We start from the raw sequence: 14,773 nt of genomic DNA, 5'->3' as shown, positions 1-14,773 counted from the left end.
TGGTTCCTAGATCCACCGCCATTAAAATACGTGGCACGCCTCAGCTTTTGAGGTAGGTCTCGAGCTGGGATTTTTACCCTCCCTGTGACTTGTTATGATTTATAAAGATATTCCATATCCCGCAGACGAAGAACAAATTTGGGCAGGAGCCGTCTGGCACAGTGTGGAGGGAGAGTTTGAAAGGAAATCAGCCTGAACGCTGAGAATTTAGAAGGATGCATTTATTTCAAATAAGTTAAGAGTAACTGCAGTATGTTCTTAGGTTTCTATAGGAAGTGAACATTTTAGGTTGGGGTTTTTTTTTTTTAATTCTGTCTGTCTTTAAACGATACTGTTTTATGAACCCGTCAAACCACGACCTTAAGTCTCCAAGAACTATATTAAATCCCTACCCAAACCTGTATCCTGCCTTTCCTCAGTACTTACGGGCTCAAGCCCTGTTGTTTTATACTTCCTTTCCTGAGATTGAGTCTAACCGTTCTGTGGTCATTTCATATATACATGTTTGGTCTCTCCAACAAGTTCATAAACCCTCCCAGGGCAAGGATCATGTCTTCAATTTGATACCATTTCAAAGCACAGCACTCGATTTAATCAATGTCTATTAAATGACTACCTGCATATCTAGAAGACTGATTTATTCTCCTTTAAACCTTGTAAAAAAAAAAAAAAGCATAATCTTCCTGCTGATTTTACAACGCACTTTCCTTCCATGTGTGCACATCATTTGTTTCAAGTAGTTTGACAACAAACGCTTCCTGGAACATCTGGCATTAGAGTGGACTTTTTTTTTCTGGATTGAGTAAGTATAGAAAAGGGGAAAAAAATCATACAATTGGACTTCGGGTGCCTTCGTGAATTTTAAACCAACCCTACCCTACAAACCTGCCCCTAAGGTCCAGCAAAGCCCACGAGGGAAGAGAATCTAGAGGCAATCATGATGCTACCATAGGCAAGAGATGCCCTTTGTGAATCAATGACTTAAGGGCCGGGCACATGAGCTCTGAGCTTGGAGCACACTATTGCATTTAATTTAGTCCTGAAAACATTCTTGTCAGGTAGATGAAGGAAAGTGAGACTCAGAGAGGTTAAGTAACTTGCCCAAAGCTTCACAGTGAATGAGTGATTTAAAGCAACCCCAGGTCATTTTTCCTGCTTCAATGCTGGATTTCTGAAGACCAAAAGAGTTGTGGGAGTCAGGGCTGGATTACGGTCCACCCCCCCGCTTCCCAGATGCCAGAGAACACTCAAAGACAGAGGCAAACATTTCTAATAAGCTTATAGTAAATGTTGGTACAAGATGAAAATATCCCACGTGGAACACAAACACAGTTAATGCTGATAAAAACCTATAATTTTCCAGATATAACCCAACAGCAGTCAATCCTCTGGAAATGAAACCTTGCCTTGAAAACACTCCTAGTTGGGCAAATAAGACACCCCTTTATCCAATTCAGAATAAACAGTAAAATTCACCTAACACCGGATAACAATGGTGAAACAATAGTTGAGAAGAAGTTTCAGGCATTTCCATCTGCCTCGTTGACTAAAGACTAGTAACATTCCCCAAACTCACTTTTCTGTCTTTAAATTTCTTCCCCTACCTGACTTTCTAGAATGATGCATTATTTTGTAATGCTTTGTGTATTTATTTGCTTTGCTCCTAATTAGCATGGTATATATCTTTTTTGTGTGTGTGGTACACGGGCCTCTCACTGTTGTGGCCTCTCCCGTTGCGGAGCACAGGCTCCGGATGCGCAGGCTCAGCGGCCATCGCTCACGGGCCCAGCCACTCCGCGGCATGTGGGATCTTCCCGGACCGGGGCACGAACCCGTGTCCCCTGCATCGGCAGGCGGACTCTCAACCACTGCGCCACGAGGGAAGCCCCATGGTGTATATCTTATTCATCTTCATATCCCTAACACGCACAGACACACTGTCTAGAATGAAACATTGCTTTCATTGTTGAATTAATTACATATGATAAATATATATCTATATCATATATCAAATATCTACAATATCTATGAGATATATGTGTCTATATCTCATATCTTAAGACACCATATATACACACATGCCTATATACATGTACATATACACATGTATGTGTATACACAATCTCACTAAAAACACAGAACTTTTTTTAAAGTCGTGACAACATTGACCAAGTGGGCAGAAAAAAACACACACTGGCAAATCTATGGAAAGTTTTCATCTCATATAGAAGAAGCAGATCTAGATTATCTGGCTTTAAAAGCAGATGAAGGGGGAGCAAAGAGATCCTGAATTTCTTTTCTTTTTAAATCTCCTTAGAAGATAAGGGCTTCCTCAGCCACGGAACACGGGTAGGTTCTGACACTGGACAACTTCATACTCTCACACAGGTGAAAGGTCCTCCATATCTTTCTACTAGTTCAAGAACAGGCCAGTTGAAAGCACCCAAGAAAGATAGCTAGTGAGCTACATAATTCTGAAACAGAGAAGTGACTTTGGTCTTGTGGGTTTGTTGTCTTGAACTTTATGGCCAAGTAGTTCTTAAACCCACTTGTTGCAATTTAACTCTATTCTTTCTTATCCAGCCCTCAGTGGAAACAGGAAACAGCTGCTTTCCATCACTCATAGAATATCCCTCATATTCTTGGAGACTATTATTAAGTCCCCCTCAGCATGCTCAGTCTACCTCTCTAAGCTAAATAAACCCAGTTCCTTTAGCCCATATTTAGAGGGGCAATTTCCCAAACCTTTAATCATTTGGGTCGCCAACAAGGATGGATGATGCTGTATAAAAGTACTCCTCCTACAGCTCGGTGATTTCATTTCAGAACTGGCTAGAAAACCTTCTAATCACATCCCAAAGTCTTTTTCTTTTTAAACATGTTTATTGGAGTATAATTGCTTTACAATGGTGTGTTAGTTTCCGCTTTATAACAAAGTGAATCAGCTATACATATACATATGTTCCCAAGTCTCTTCCCTCTTGCGTCTCCCTCCCTCCCACCCTCCCTATCCCACCCCTCTAGGTGGTCACAAAGCACCGAGCTGATCTCCCTGTGCTATGCGGCTGCTTCCCACTAGCTATCTATTTTACGTTTGGTAGTGTATATATGTCCATGCCACTCTCTCACTTTGTCACAGCTTCCCCTTCCCCCTCCCCATATCCTCAAGTCTTGAATCTTAACCTGAAAGGTATTTTCTTTCTAAGAATAGGCATGATCTCCCTATTCTTTGTTTATCTTCCATTTATCACCCACGCTAAGTGAAGCTGTAAGGGAAGAAAATTAACCTACGGCTCTTATCGATTAGAACTTTCTTAAATTCAAGAGTTGATACAAAAATGACCACCTTGGTCAACTTCCCATTCTGTTTTAGCCTTTGCTGTGTGCCTTTTTCCAGTCTCCCAACAACAAGTGTATTGAATGTTAACAGTCCTGGATGTGCAGCTGTTTTTTTTTTTTTTCCTAGAGCCACAGTCATTTCTAAATTCCTTTATATATCTTATCATGACAAAGGTAATTTAATTGAATGGTAAAAGCTCTCTTAACTGGCCTCCATTTGACTGGACAGATTAACCAATATACTCCATTTGTTCTGTAATAGGTATTGGCTGATTCCCAGAGCACCCTGGGGCTTACTGCCAGAAAGCTACGCTCTAGTATGTTCCAAGGACTTCTGGTCTTAGCAGTTGAGTTGCATGCTTAGCAAGTATCAATTGTATATGTTTCTAAACCTGTTAACGATAGTTGGACTTGATATTGTATTTTTTTGACCACGCAGCATGCGGGATCTTAGTTCCCTGACCAGGGATCGAACCCACACCCCCCCACATTGGAAGTGTGGAGTCTTAACCACTGGACCACCAGGGAATCCATGATATTGTAATTATACGAGTTAATTAGATGGTCTAGAAACTGATGAAATATAGGACCAAATGTAAAGAGAGCTGTTGCTTCTGTGAGAACCAAGCTGAATGCCTTAGAAAGTCTTCATAAAGACAAGTTGCTTAAAAAAAATTTTTTTTTGAAAAACAGTTTGGTGGGTCCTCAAAAAAGGTAAACATGAAATTACCATATGATCTAGCAATTCTACTGCTAGGTATATACCCAAAAGAATTGAAAATAGGGACTCAAACAGATACTTGTACACCAATGTTCACAGCAGCATTAATCACAATAGTTGAATGATGAAAACAACCTAAGTGTCCATCAACAGATATATGGATACACAAAATGGAGTATATACATACAATGGAATATTATTCAGCCACGAAAAGTAATGAAATGCTGACATATGACAGCATGGATGAATCTTGTAAACTTTATGCCAAGTAAAATAAGCCAGACACAAAAGGAGAAATATTATACGATTTCACTTATATGAGATAACTAGAATAGGCAAATTCATGAAGGTATAAAGTAGAATTAGAGGTTACCAGGGGCTGGGGGTAATGGGAATGGGGAGTTTTTTTTTTTATGGGCACAGAGTTTCCATTTAGGATAATGAAAAATTTCTGGAAATGGATAGCAGTGATGGTTGTACAACATTGTAAATTTACTTGATGTCTCTGAATAGTATACTTTAAAAAATGGTTAAGGTAAATTTTATGTTATGTATATTTTACCACAATATATATTTTTTTCCAATTTTAGATGTGGGAGAGATAACTATCAAAGAAGGAAATCATATGTTAAAAATCTAGAAGGATCCTGCACTCGGTTTGCTTAGCAATTGTCCTGAAACGTCTCTCTCTTCTTCAAAGAAACTAAAAACTAGAAAGTATTGATGATGCACTATGGATGTGGTTTAGGCAAAAAATAAGACGTGGATTGCAACAGGCAGAGCCACAGTCAATGAAAAGTCCTCGGTATTTTATAGAAAACTCAGCATTTAAATTGTGTTTGTGTGTGTGTGTTGTACACATATATACACATACATATGTTTTAAATTAAAATATAAAGTTTGCCCCCCAACTCATGTTTTTATAATTCCCTGCTTGAACTGACTTTTTTTGTCTTTAAATAACAGAACAACAACTGTTCCTGATTGAATTAGAAGAGAGCTTCTAATATATTAAAAATGAGATTTAGCTGTCTCTTGCTACCACCCACAGCCATGCTTGAATGGTACCTTCATTACGTTATTGATATATACACATTATCTGTAATATGTGTAAAATACCACATATCGCCTTTGGCAAAGCTCTCAGTTCTTCCCTGAATTACAAAACTCCCTACACAAAAGGATCCATTCATCTCTCTGCCACTGGAAACCAGCCAATTAGGGAGTGGAGAGAGGCAAAAGTCGCTGATGTTACCCAATAGTTTAGGGCCAAAAGAAAAAAAAAAAAAGAAACAGAACTCTAGATGCAAAATTATAGCCAGAGGAGAGCTTAGTCTTAAAGGAATAATGCTATAAATCAACTCAGGATTTGGCTCAAACCTCTGAAAGACACCTCTTCCATTCCTATGAGACATCGCAAAAAGCTATAAGAAAGCATTGGGGATTCGATTTTACTTTCCATATTCAGACATCAACAGATCTACAGAAGGACCCAGGGGCCCATTCAACCAGACTTCTAATGGAAAGAGAAATTTAACAATAGGGCTGGAGAGAAAAACTGACACCAGCTTAACAAGCGTGGGCCCATCTTGTTCCTTTTAAATGTTTTTAATGTACTTAATGTTTAAATATATTTCAGGGTTTAAAATGTTTGCAGTGGTGTGCACGGAGTGATGAGGAAATGCTGAATTAAATGTTCACTCCGCTGGCTCTGAGCACCATTCTCTTAGATCTGCCTCATCTCACGCACTAACGTCCGTGTCATGAAACACGTGTCAGGGAGGCACTTAGGGGCCGTCTCTCCAACTCAAGACAATTCATCCTCTAACATCTCTGGCTTTATCTGAAGATCTCTCAAGACAGTGAACTTGCTACTTGTTGAAAAAGATCATCCCACTTTGGGCCAACTGGCAGGTTGAAATTTTTCTTTATCTTGGACTTAAACCTTCCATCAACTGGTCTTAGTTAATAATAGTACCATTGCCTCATCTTCATACAATGATGTCAGCTTTTCAAAAATGTGAAACATTTTCACATTTTTCAGTCTTCACAAAACACTGTGAGGTAGATATCCTAGCCCTTATTATCTCAATACTACAGCAGGAGGAGAAGAAGCCTGAAGGACTTACCTGGGTTACCAAAGCCCTGTAGGAAAAGTCTGGAAACATCTTGCCCTGTTCATACCAGTTGAGGGGGCTTTTGAACATTGTACGTATTTTGCTATCTGGAACAAGATGAAAAATTCTGTTTCTTCTCTATGTCAGCCTCCCATCACAGGAGATGGCTTCCCCCAACTTCTTCCTTCAAGACAAGGTTTGTGGTGCTTTCCACCCTTGTCAAGCCCCTTTTCAATGTCCCTCTTAAAATCAGTTCCTCAACAGATTCAAGGTACAGTCTAGCAGAATATGGCAAATACACAGAATATGCCAAATGGGGATGGGGGAGCCTCATGCTTCCCTTGTTCTGGTCACTATTTTTAATGCAAACTATTTATTTTGGGCAGGAGCCACATCACACCATTGATTCCAAACTTCTTGTAAAATAAAACCTTTGTTCTTACACAAATCATTAAGTCAGATTTTCCACCCCAAGTCCTTTCTTGGGAAGGACATGGAATAAAGACGAAGAAATGAAGGAAGGCAAAGAGAGAAGGAAGGTTGGTTTTTCTAACCAGTGGTTCTCCAACTTTAGCCTGCATTAGACACATCTGGAGGGCTTATTAAAACATCTATAGAGTTTCTGATTTAATAGGGATGAAGCTGGCGCGCAAGAATTTGCATTTCTAACATGTTCCTAGGTGATGCACAAGCTGCTGGTCTAAGGGCCACTCGGAGAACTACTGTTCTAGTCTATATTGACGCAATTCATTTTTGAATCTAAATGCAAATTCCACATATATCTCCGTTAACTTTGAACTTCTTATCTGCGCTGGGTTTTTAGCATTTTAGAATCTCTCTGAACCTTGTTTGCTCTTCAACCTCTAAACTATCCTGCCACAGTATCAACTGCTGTGCATGCAATGTCTTCATCAGTTTGATGATAACAGTATTAAATTGTATAGAGCCAAAGCCATAACCTGGTGCTGTATCCATAGTTACTTCTTTTCTGGTTGGCCTTGTTTTCTTTAATCAACACACTGTCTCGTGTTGTATACAGCAGAGCAAAGTAGAACTTCACTAGTGTACGTAAGGTGTGAGGCCCAGTTTAAGTCAGAGTCCTGCCCATCTTTGCCGACCCATTCCATACCCTCTGTGGTTCCTTAGAAGAACCCATGGTGCTTGCCAAGTGCCTTTGGAAATCATTAGTGTAGGGAAAAGGCTCATAGGCTTTGAAGTCAGGCAAACATAAACCATCACTTCCTCAGTATGATCATCTCTAGGTCCATCCATGTTGCTGCAAATGGCATTATTTCATTCTTTTTTATGGCTGAGTAGTATTCCATTGTATATATGTACCACATCTTCTTTATCCATTCATCTGTCAGTGTTAACTTAGGTTGCTTCTGTGTCTTGGCTATTGTAAATAGTGCTGCTATGAACACTGAGGTGCACGTATCTTTTCCAATTAGAGTTTTCTCCATATATATGCCCAGGAGTGGGACTGCAGGATCATATGGTAGCTCTATTTTTAGTTTTTTAAGGAACCTCCATACTGTTCTCCATAGCGGCTGTACCAATTTACATTCCCACCAACAGTGCAAGAGGGTTCCCTTTTCTCTACATCCTCTCCAGCATTTGTTATTTGTAGACATCTTGATGATGGCCATTCTGACTGCTGTAGTTCTGATTTGCATTTCTCTAATAATTAGGGGTGTTGAGCATCTTTGCATGTGCACATGCCTGTCTTCTTAGGACCCTGACCATATAGGATTAGAGGCCTACCCTACTCCGGTGTAACCTCATGTTAATTTAACTAATTACATCTGCAACGAGCCTGTTTCCAGATAAGGTCACGTTACGGGATGCTGAAGGTCAGGACATCCACATATCTTTTTTGAAGGGACACAATTCAACCTATAACAGTAGGTGTTCGTGCATTACCGTGGGATGTGTATGTTCTGATGCTTGATCTGACGGGGAAGTTCTTCAAAGCAAAAAACACTCCTTTTTATTCTTCCACAGAGTTTTTTCCACTGTAGTTTACACAGTCCATCCTTGGTAAATTCTTATTGACTAACAGACTTCATTAGAAAGACATATATGATCAAGTGATATACAAGCCCCTGAACAATCAGTCATTTATAGTGATAGAAACAACTTCTCAGAATTTTACACATACACATGGACATTCGCCTCACAGAGACTTCATAGATAAACAGACATCTATATCTATATATCCATATCTGTATCTATCTATCTATCTATGATGACAAAGAATCACCTGACAATGTAAGCAATTTTATACGTATTTTACCCTTTCTACTTAACATATTTTGTTGTGGGAATGAAAATGATGAGAAAAAGCAAGAAAGTAGAATTTCCAAGTACTAGAAAGTGGGGTCTTAGAATCAGAACTGGGTAAACGGCTTCTCTTCCACTGAGGCATAAACATAGCCCTTTGTCCCTGTTTAATTGCAGCCTCCTTGAACGGCGCTGGGTCACCTTGGGCGTGTCTAACAAACTGACACACTGCATGATTATCCTTCGGAAAGTGGCCTAACAGACCCAGCTCTTATCCTACTTCTCCCATTACCACGTCCTGCGGCTCCTTTATGACTGCATCCCTCTAAGAGGTCGTAAGGAATGCATACTTCACAACGGCTTCACGAGAGCCTGCATAGCACACACTTATGGAATACACATCAGCTTCCAAAGAAAGACTCCCATTAAAAATACAGTCTCTTTGGAGCTGGGATATCTACATTATTATGTCCCGATATTAACTCTTTCTCGTTACAGTACAACGTGATGTACATTGGTATGTTTCTGTATTACACGGATCCATGTGCAGTAAAAGTACGGCAGACAGAGGTCTTTAATGACCTTTATGGAAATGACACCAGCAAGCTACACGCGCACACACACACACACACACACACACACACACAGGAAAGCCTCTCCTCTGTGATGAAAACACCTCATAATTCCCTATTTTTTCCTTCACTTTTTTCATTCTCCACACACGGGCCTTTGTGCTGACTGCACATGTGCATAAACAAGCAAATGCATCTCTGCAGGTCTGAGGGATGAAGGAGTCCTTTGTGTAAACGGAAGTCTCTGTGATGCTGCAGCTCGACCTCATTCACAAGAGCATCAGATATAAATCACACAGCAGAGTAAACGATTCAACCAGACACAAGTCACATCCGCACAGGCAAGGAAAGAGGCATGTGCCACACATCTAAAGTAATGAATCTCAAAAAATAAAGAGCATGGTTTTCCTACTGTGTTTATGGGTTACCCAAGAGTATCAGTTTCATTACTGTATTTTATATATATATATGTATATATATGTATTTTTCTCACATGGTTATTATTCACTTAACCAGAAGTAGCTCTGAATAAGTAACAGAAAATGGGTAGCTATCAACATTTCTTTCTTCATTAATAGCTACAGAGGTATCTTTAAAACAAACCTAGCGGAATTTCCAAATCCAAATAATTGATGTTTCTCGAGAGTCCCCTGATGATGTTACACGCTTATTTCCACAATGTTCCTTGCACTTAACTCTTTTTTTTTTTTTTAATTTTTATTGGGGTCTAGTTGATTTATAATGTTGTGTTAGTTGCAGGTGTACAACAAAGTGATGCAGTTATAAATATATATATTCCTTGTACTTAAATCTTATTTTGAAATGTTTCTTCAATGTATTCAAAGACATTTATTGAACATCATCTATGCACCAGGTGCTGTTTAGGGAGATTATCTCTAGAGGTGGAGACAAGACCATAAACAAGATGAAGGTGGAGAAGATCAAGTACAGCATGTGACAAGAGAATGGAGGAGAAATGTGGAGAACAGGGACGGGAAGTGTTGGGAAGAGGGACCCTGAGATGTCAGACAGGTTGGCTAGGAAGGTATCTGGGCAGGTGACATTCGAGGAAAGATCTGAAGGAATGAAGAGAGGGAGCCTTCTGGAAAATGCCACAGAGCACTGCAGGCAGAGGGAACGGCAGCCACAGGCTTTAGAAGGGGGTGAGCCCAGGGTGTCTGAGGAACAGCAAAGAGGCCGGGATGGGGGAGCCCCCTGAGTGGGGGAAGTCATGGCTGGCGGGGGCGAGTGAGCAATAGGCCAGGGAAAGCCTAAGGCACAAGAAGGCCTTTAGCTCCTACGCGGAGTGAGGTAAGAAGCCACGACAGGGCTCTGACCAGGGGATTTGGATCGGACCAACCTCTCGGCAGAGATCGCCCTCACCGCTGTGTTGCAAACAGCCTCGAAGGTGGCCAGGTGCAAACAGCGAGACGAGGCCACTGCAAAAGCCCAAGCAAGAGACAAGAACCCCCGGGACCAGGGTAGTAGCAGCAGAGATGGGAAAAGTGGTTGGATTTCGGTTCCATCTTTGAAAAACTGCCATTATATAGGAAAATCAACTTAATTACTTTTTATGTTCCTCTTATTTAGAACTTTGGCAGTTTTAAAAAGCCAATAGTACCTTTCAAAAAAATCCAGATTTGTCCCCGTTGAAGGAATTCTCAATTATGTATTTGTAGGCTGTGAACACAGTTCTAGAACCCAAAGTTCCCCCCAAATATTCTGATTACTCTTGCTATCAGGAAATAAACACATATCCTCCCTTGGAACAACTTTTGCCCTGGTGGAGTTATAGCAAAGTTGACAGACATTTACAAGATGGAAATAAAACTACTGAAATCAATCCAGGAAGCAGGTGTCAAGCCTAGTCGTGTGGTGGTGAGGCAGGCAGAGGTAGTCATGGGGCCAGGGATGAGGTAAAAAGACATCCCCACTGGGGTCAGTCACTCTGTAATGGTTTCTTCAAAAAGAAAAGCAAGACACATCACAGCCCCCAACTCATCGCAGCTGCCCTTGGAGTTTTGATAAAGCAAAGACCCAGAACGCTAACACCACGGCTCTTCCCATAATCCTGCTCTGCTCCACTGATCCCCGGAAATGGGTCAGATGACACCTCATCCAATCAGAGATGAATGACATCATCCAATCAGAGACAACTGACATCATCGTGGAGTAGTTTTACCATCACAACCCCCCTCTAGGGGAAGTATAAACCATGTTCTACATGACCAGCAAAACCCTGGTGAAAATATCCACTCCTGACTCAGCCAACGTGCCAGACACTTTACAGCTGTGTTCTCCTCACAGCAACTCATTAGACAAGAACTGTCAACCTCCAGGGGAGGAAGAAAATCTGAGGCTCAGAGAGATGAGTGATTTGTAAGACCAGAAAGCTACTAAATAAAAAAGGTGAAAGGTGAACCCAGGGCTGACTGGCTGCAATGTTCCTCTTCGTTCCTACCCAGAGCTACTCACCAGCAATTGAATAAGACCACCACACACAGAGTGAGTTGAAAATCTTATCTAAGGAAGTCCTGAAGCTAAGTTCCGGGGCAGCCACTGCAAACCCAGGACCTGCAGCACTAGGGGCTAAGGTGAGTCATCATTCCTAAGAGATTTGGAGCAGATCGTAGATTTAAGAGATTGTTTCTGATAAAAGTTCAAAGTCAGTGCTTTGGAAACAATACTAATCATAATAATAGTAACCATTGAGTCGACTAATATTGTGCTAGGAGTTTCCATGCATTCTCTCCATGCCTTACAAAATCCTTGTCAAGTAGGTGCTTTTATCCACATTTTAGTGATACAGAAATCATCTCGGTGATGTGACTTCCTTAGACTCCCCACGGGGGAAAGCCACCCCTGGAACTCACACTAGCCCAACTCCAAACCCTGGACTCCTCCTACCAGTAGGGCAAAGCAGCCAACAGCATGGCCTTTGGGGCCAGACTGCCTGCGTTAGAATCCTGGCTCTGCCTCTTCCAAGTCGTGTGGCCTGGGCAAGTTTCTCAACCTCTCTGTGCCTCAGTTTCCTCATCTGTAAAATGAAGATAATAATAGTAACCACCTCATAAGGTTATTATAAGGATTAAATGAATCAATCTTTATAACGCACTTAAAATAGTGCCCAGCAGACAGTAAGCACTGCGTGGGTTAGCGATAATTCTCAACACGGTTACTGAGCCGCACTACGCAAAAGAACAGAGATGGGCTTCCCTGGTGGCGCAGTGGTTGAGAGTCCGCCTGCCGATGCAGGGGACACGGGTTCGTGCCCGGGTCCGGGAAGATCCCACATGCCGCGGAGCGGCTGGGCCCGTGAGCCATGGCCGCTGAGCCTGCGCGTCCAGAGCCTGTGCTCCGCAACGGGAGAGGCCACAACAGTGAGAGGCCCGCGTACCGCAAAAAAAAAAAAAAAAGAACAGAGAATTATTAGTTACCATTGCACGATTATTAACAGTTCTTTGAATACAGTGGGGAGGGACTACTGTTCACACCATTTTTGGGGTCCCGTCTGCTCACAGCGTTCACAGGCTTTGGGTAACGTCATAACCTAATGCAAAATGATAACCATCCAATTTTCCTTACGAGGCGAGCATGTCATTCGATCAGTTTGCAAAAACCTGAGACGTTAATAGCCTTGTACAAACAAAGTGTTTATTATACCTCACGGCTTTTTTTAAAGTGGGTTACTATACCTCGTGTGTCTCCAACGTGGCGCCAGAGTTAGGATCAGTATTACGGGGATTGTACGTTGTAAAATTCTGGACAACAGGAGCTCAGTATAAATTTTTTTTTCAGTAGCACTTTTTGCAAGTCAAATCTAACAGACAGTCGGGTTTCTTGGCTGACCTCTTTATATTTTACACACCCTTGGGCAATATGAGAAATGAAAGCTGAACTCTGTGTGTGTGCACGCGTGCGCGTGTACAATGGCACATATACGCATGTGCATGAGCACGTGTTTGGGATTAGGAAAAGGTTAATTTTCATTAACCCCACTAGTGCTGTGGTCCTTGCAGTGACAGGAACCTCACCCTTCATTTTGCAGCTTTAGAGTCCCTTAAAAAGCAGGCCAGGGCTTCCCTGGTGGCGCAGTGGTTAAGAATCCGCCTGCCAATGCAGGGGACTCGGGTTCGAGCCCTGGTCCAGGAAGATCCCACATGCCGCGGAGCAATTAAGCCCGCGAGCCACAACAACTGAGCCCGCGAGCCACAGCTACTGAATCCCGTGCGCCTAGAGCCCATGCTCCGCAACAAGAGAAGCCACCGCAATGAGAAGCCCACCTACCTCAACAAAGAGCGGTCCCCGCTCGCTGCAACTAGAGAAAGCCGCGCACAGCAACAGAGACCCAGTGTAGCCAAAAATAAATAAATAAATAATAAATAAAAAGCAGGCCAAGGCCATCTACCTTGAACTATCACTGTAAAGCCTTAGGGGTGCGCATCGTTTAAAATCTTTCGGGGAGATGAGATACAATGTCCATTAAAAGTAGCTGGGGATTCGCTCCTCCCCACTACAATCTTTGTTTACTTATTTTGCTCCGTAAACATCAATTCACTCTTTCACCCTCAAATCTGAAAAGTCATTTCATATGGACTATACAGCTTGAAGCCAAAGATAAATGGATATAAATGACTTAGGATTTAGCCGCTGTTTTGTATACCCTTGCAAGGGAACTCTAAAGATGAGATTTCATCACATTTGACAAACCCATTACTGTACAAATGCAAATCCAACTAGGCATTAAAATCCAAGGATTGGGAATTTCCTGGTGGTCCAGTGGTTAGGACTCCGCACTTCCACGGCAGGGGCACGGGTTTGATCCCTGGTCAGGGAACTAAGATCCCGCGTGCTGCACAGCACAGCCAAAATAAATAAATACATCAATCAATCTCAAGGATTAAAGAACGAGGTCAGAAACAGCAGGAGGACAGATTTTATTTTACTTTTGTTCATCACAGGTCTGACAGAGTATTCTGTAGAGGGGGGAGTTCCCTTGTTAAGGCAAAGGTGACTTCAACTGAAGCTGGATGTCCTACCTCTACAAAAATAAACACCACCATTGCTCCCCTTAAAGCCATGGTCGGGAAATCTAAGGTGCCTTGGAAACCCACAGAGCTTGTTTCATCCCAGCACGTTTATCTTCTACTGATTAATAGGCAACTACCAGCAGACTGTATTCTACCAAGATCTGACACCAACATTTGTGGCCTCACACCAGCCCCATGTGAGAAGGTGACATTTTTCTCCTGATGTATGATGTAGGAGGTATGAACCCAGTATATCGCATTGCCTCCCAGGGAGTTCTTTTGCATGGTTTTTTTTAGTGGTCTCAAGCTAATAAATTAATCGAATGATAACCTGGCAACTGACTTTGGCAGGTAATTCTGTAGAGAGCTCTTCCTCTTGGGGGAATCAAAGACTTAGAAGTCAAAATCTAAGAGATGACGAGGAAGGAAGGGAACTAAACTAGGTTGACTGCCAACTCTCCATCCGACAGTCATATACACTGTTTTATTTCACCCTTACGATAAACAGCAAGAGAATTGGAATTATTAAAAAAAAAAAAACTTGGATCACAACGCCCATACCAGTGAACACTACACCATGCTGTCTCATTAAGGGTGACTAGTGAACGAGTGAATAAAAGAAAATGCTGCGCATAGTAACTAACCAAACTTGCTCCTATCTCAATCTGAGATAGTTCAGATATTCCTGCGATAAATATTGTCGGGCTCAAA

General features: G+C 41.8%; 1 protein-coding gene across 2 annotated transcripts in view; it reads right to left on the bottom strand.

The window, feature by feature from the left end:
* TGFB2 (transforming growth factor beta 2) overlaps positions 1 to 14,773 on the bottom strand; it is an 83,112-nt gene that overhangs the window by 9,909 nt on the left and 58,430 nt on the right. The gene's annotated exons all lie outside the window — the stretch shown is intronic.

This window comes from Grampus griseus (assembly GCF_964374135.1).
Source record: "Grampus griseus genome assembly, chromosome: 1".
Classification (NCBI taxonomy): domain Eukaryota; kingdom Metazoa; phylum Chordata; class Mammalia; order Artiodactyla; family Delphinidae; genus Grampus; species Grampus griseus.
This window is presented reverse-complemented; position numbering and strand designations above follow the sequence as displayed.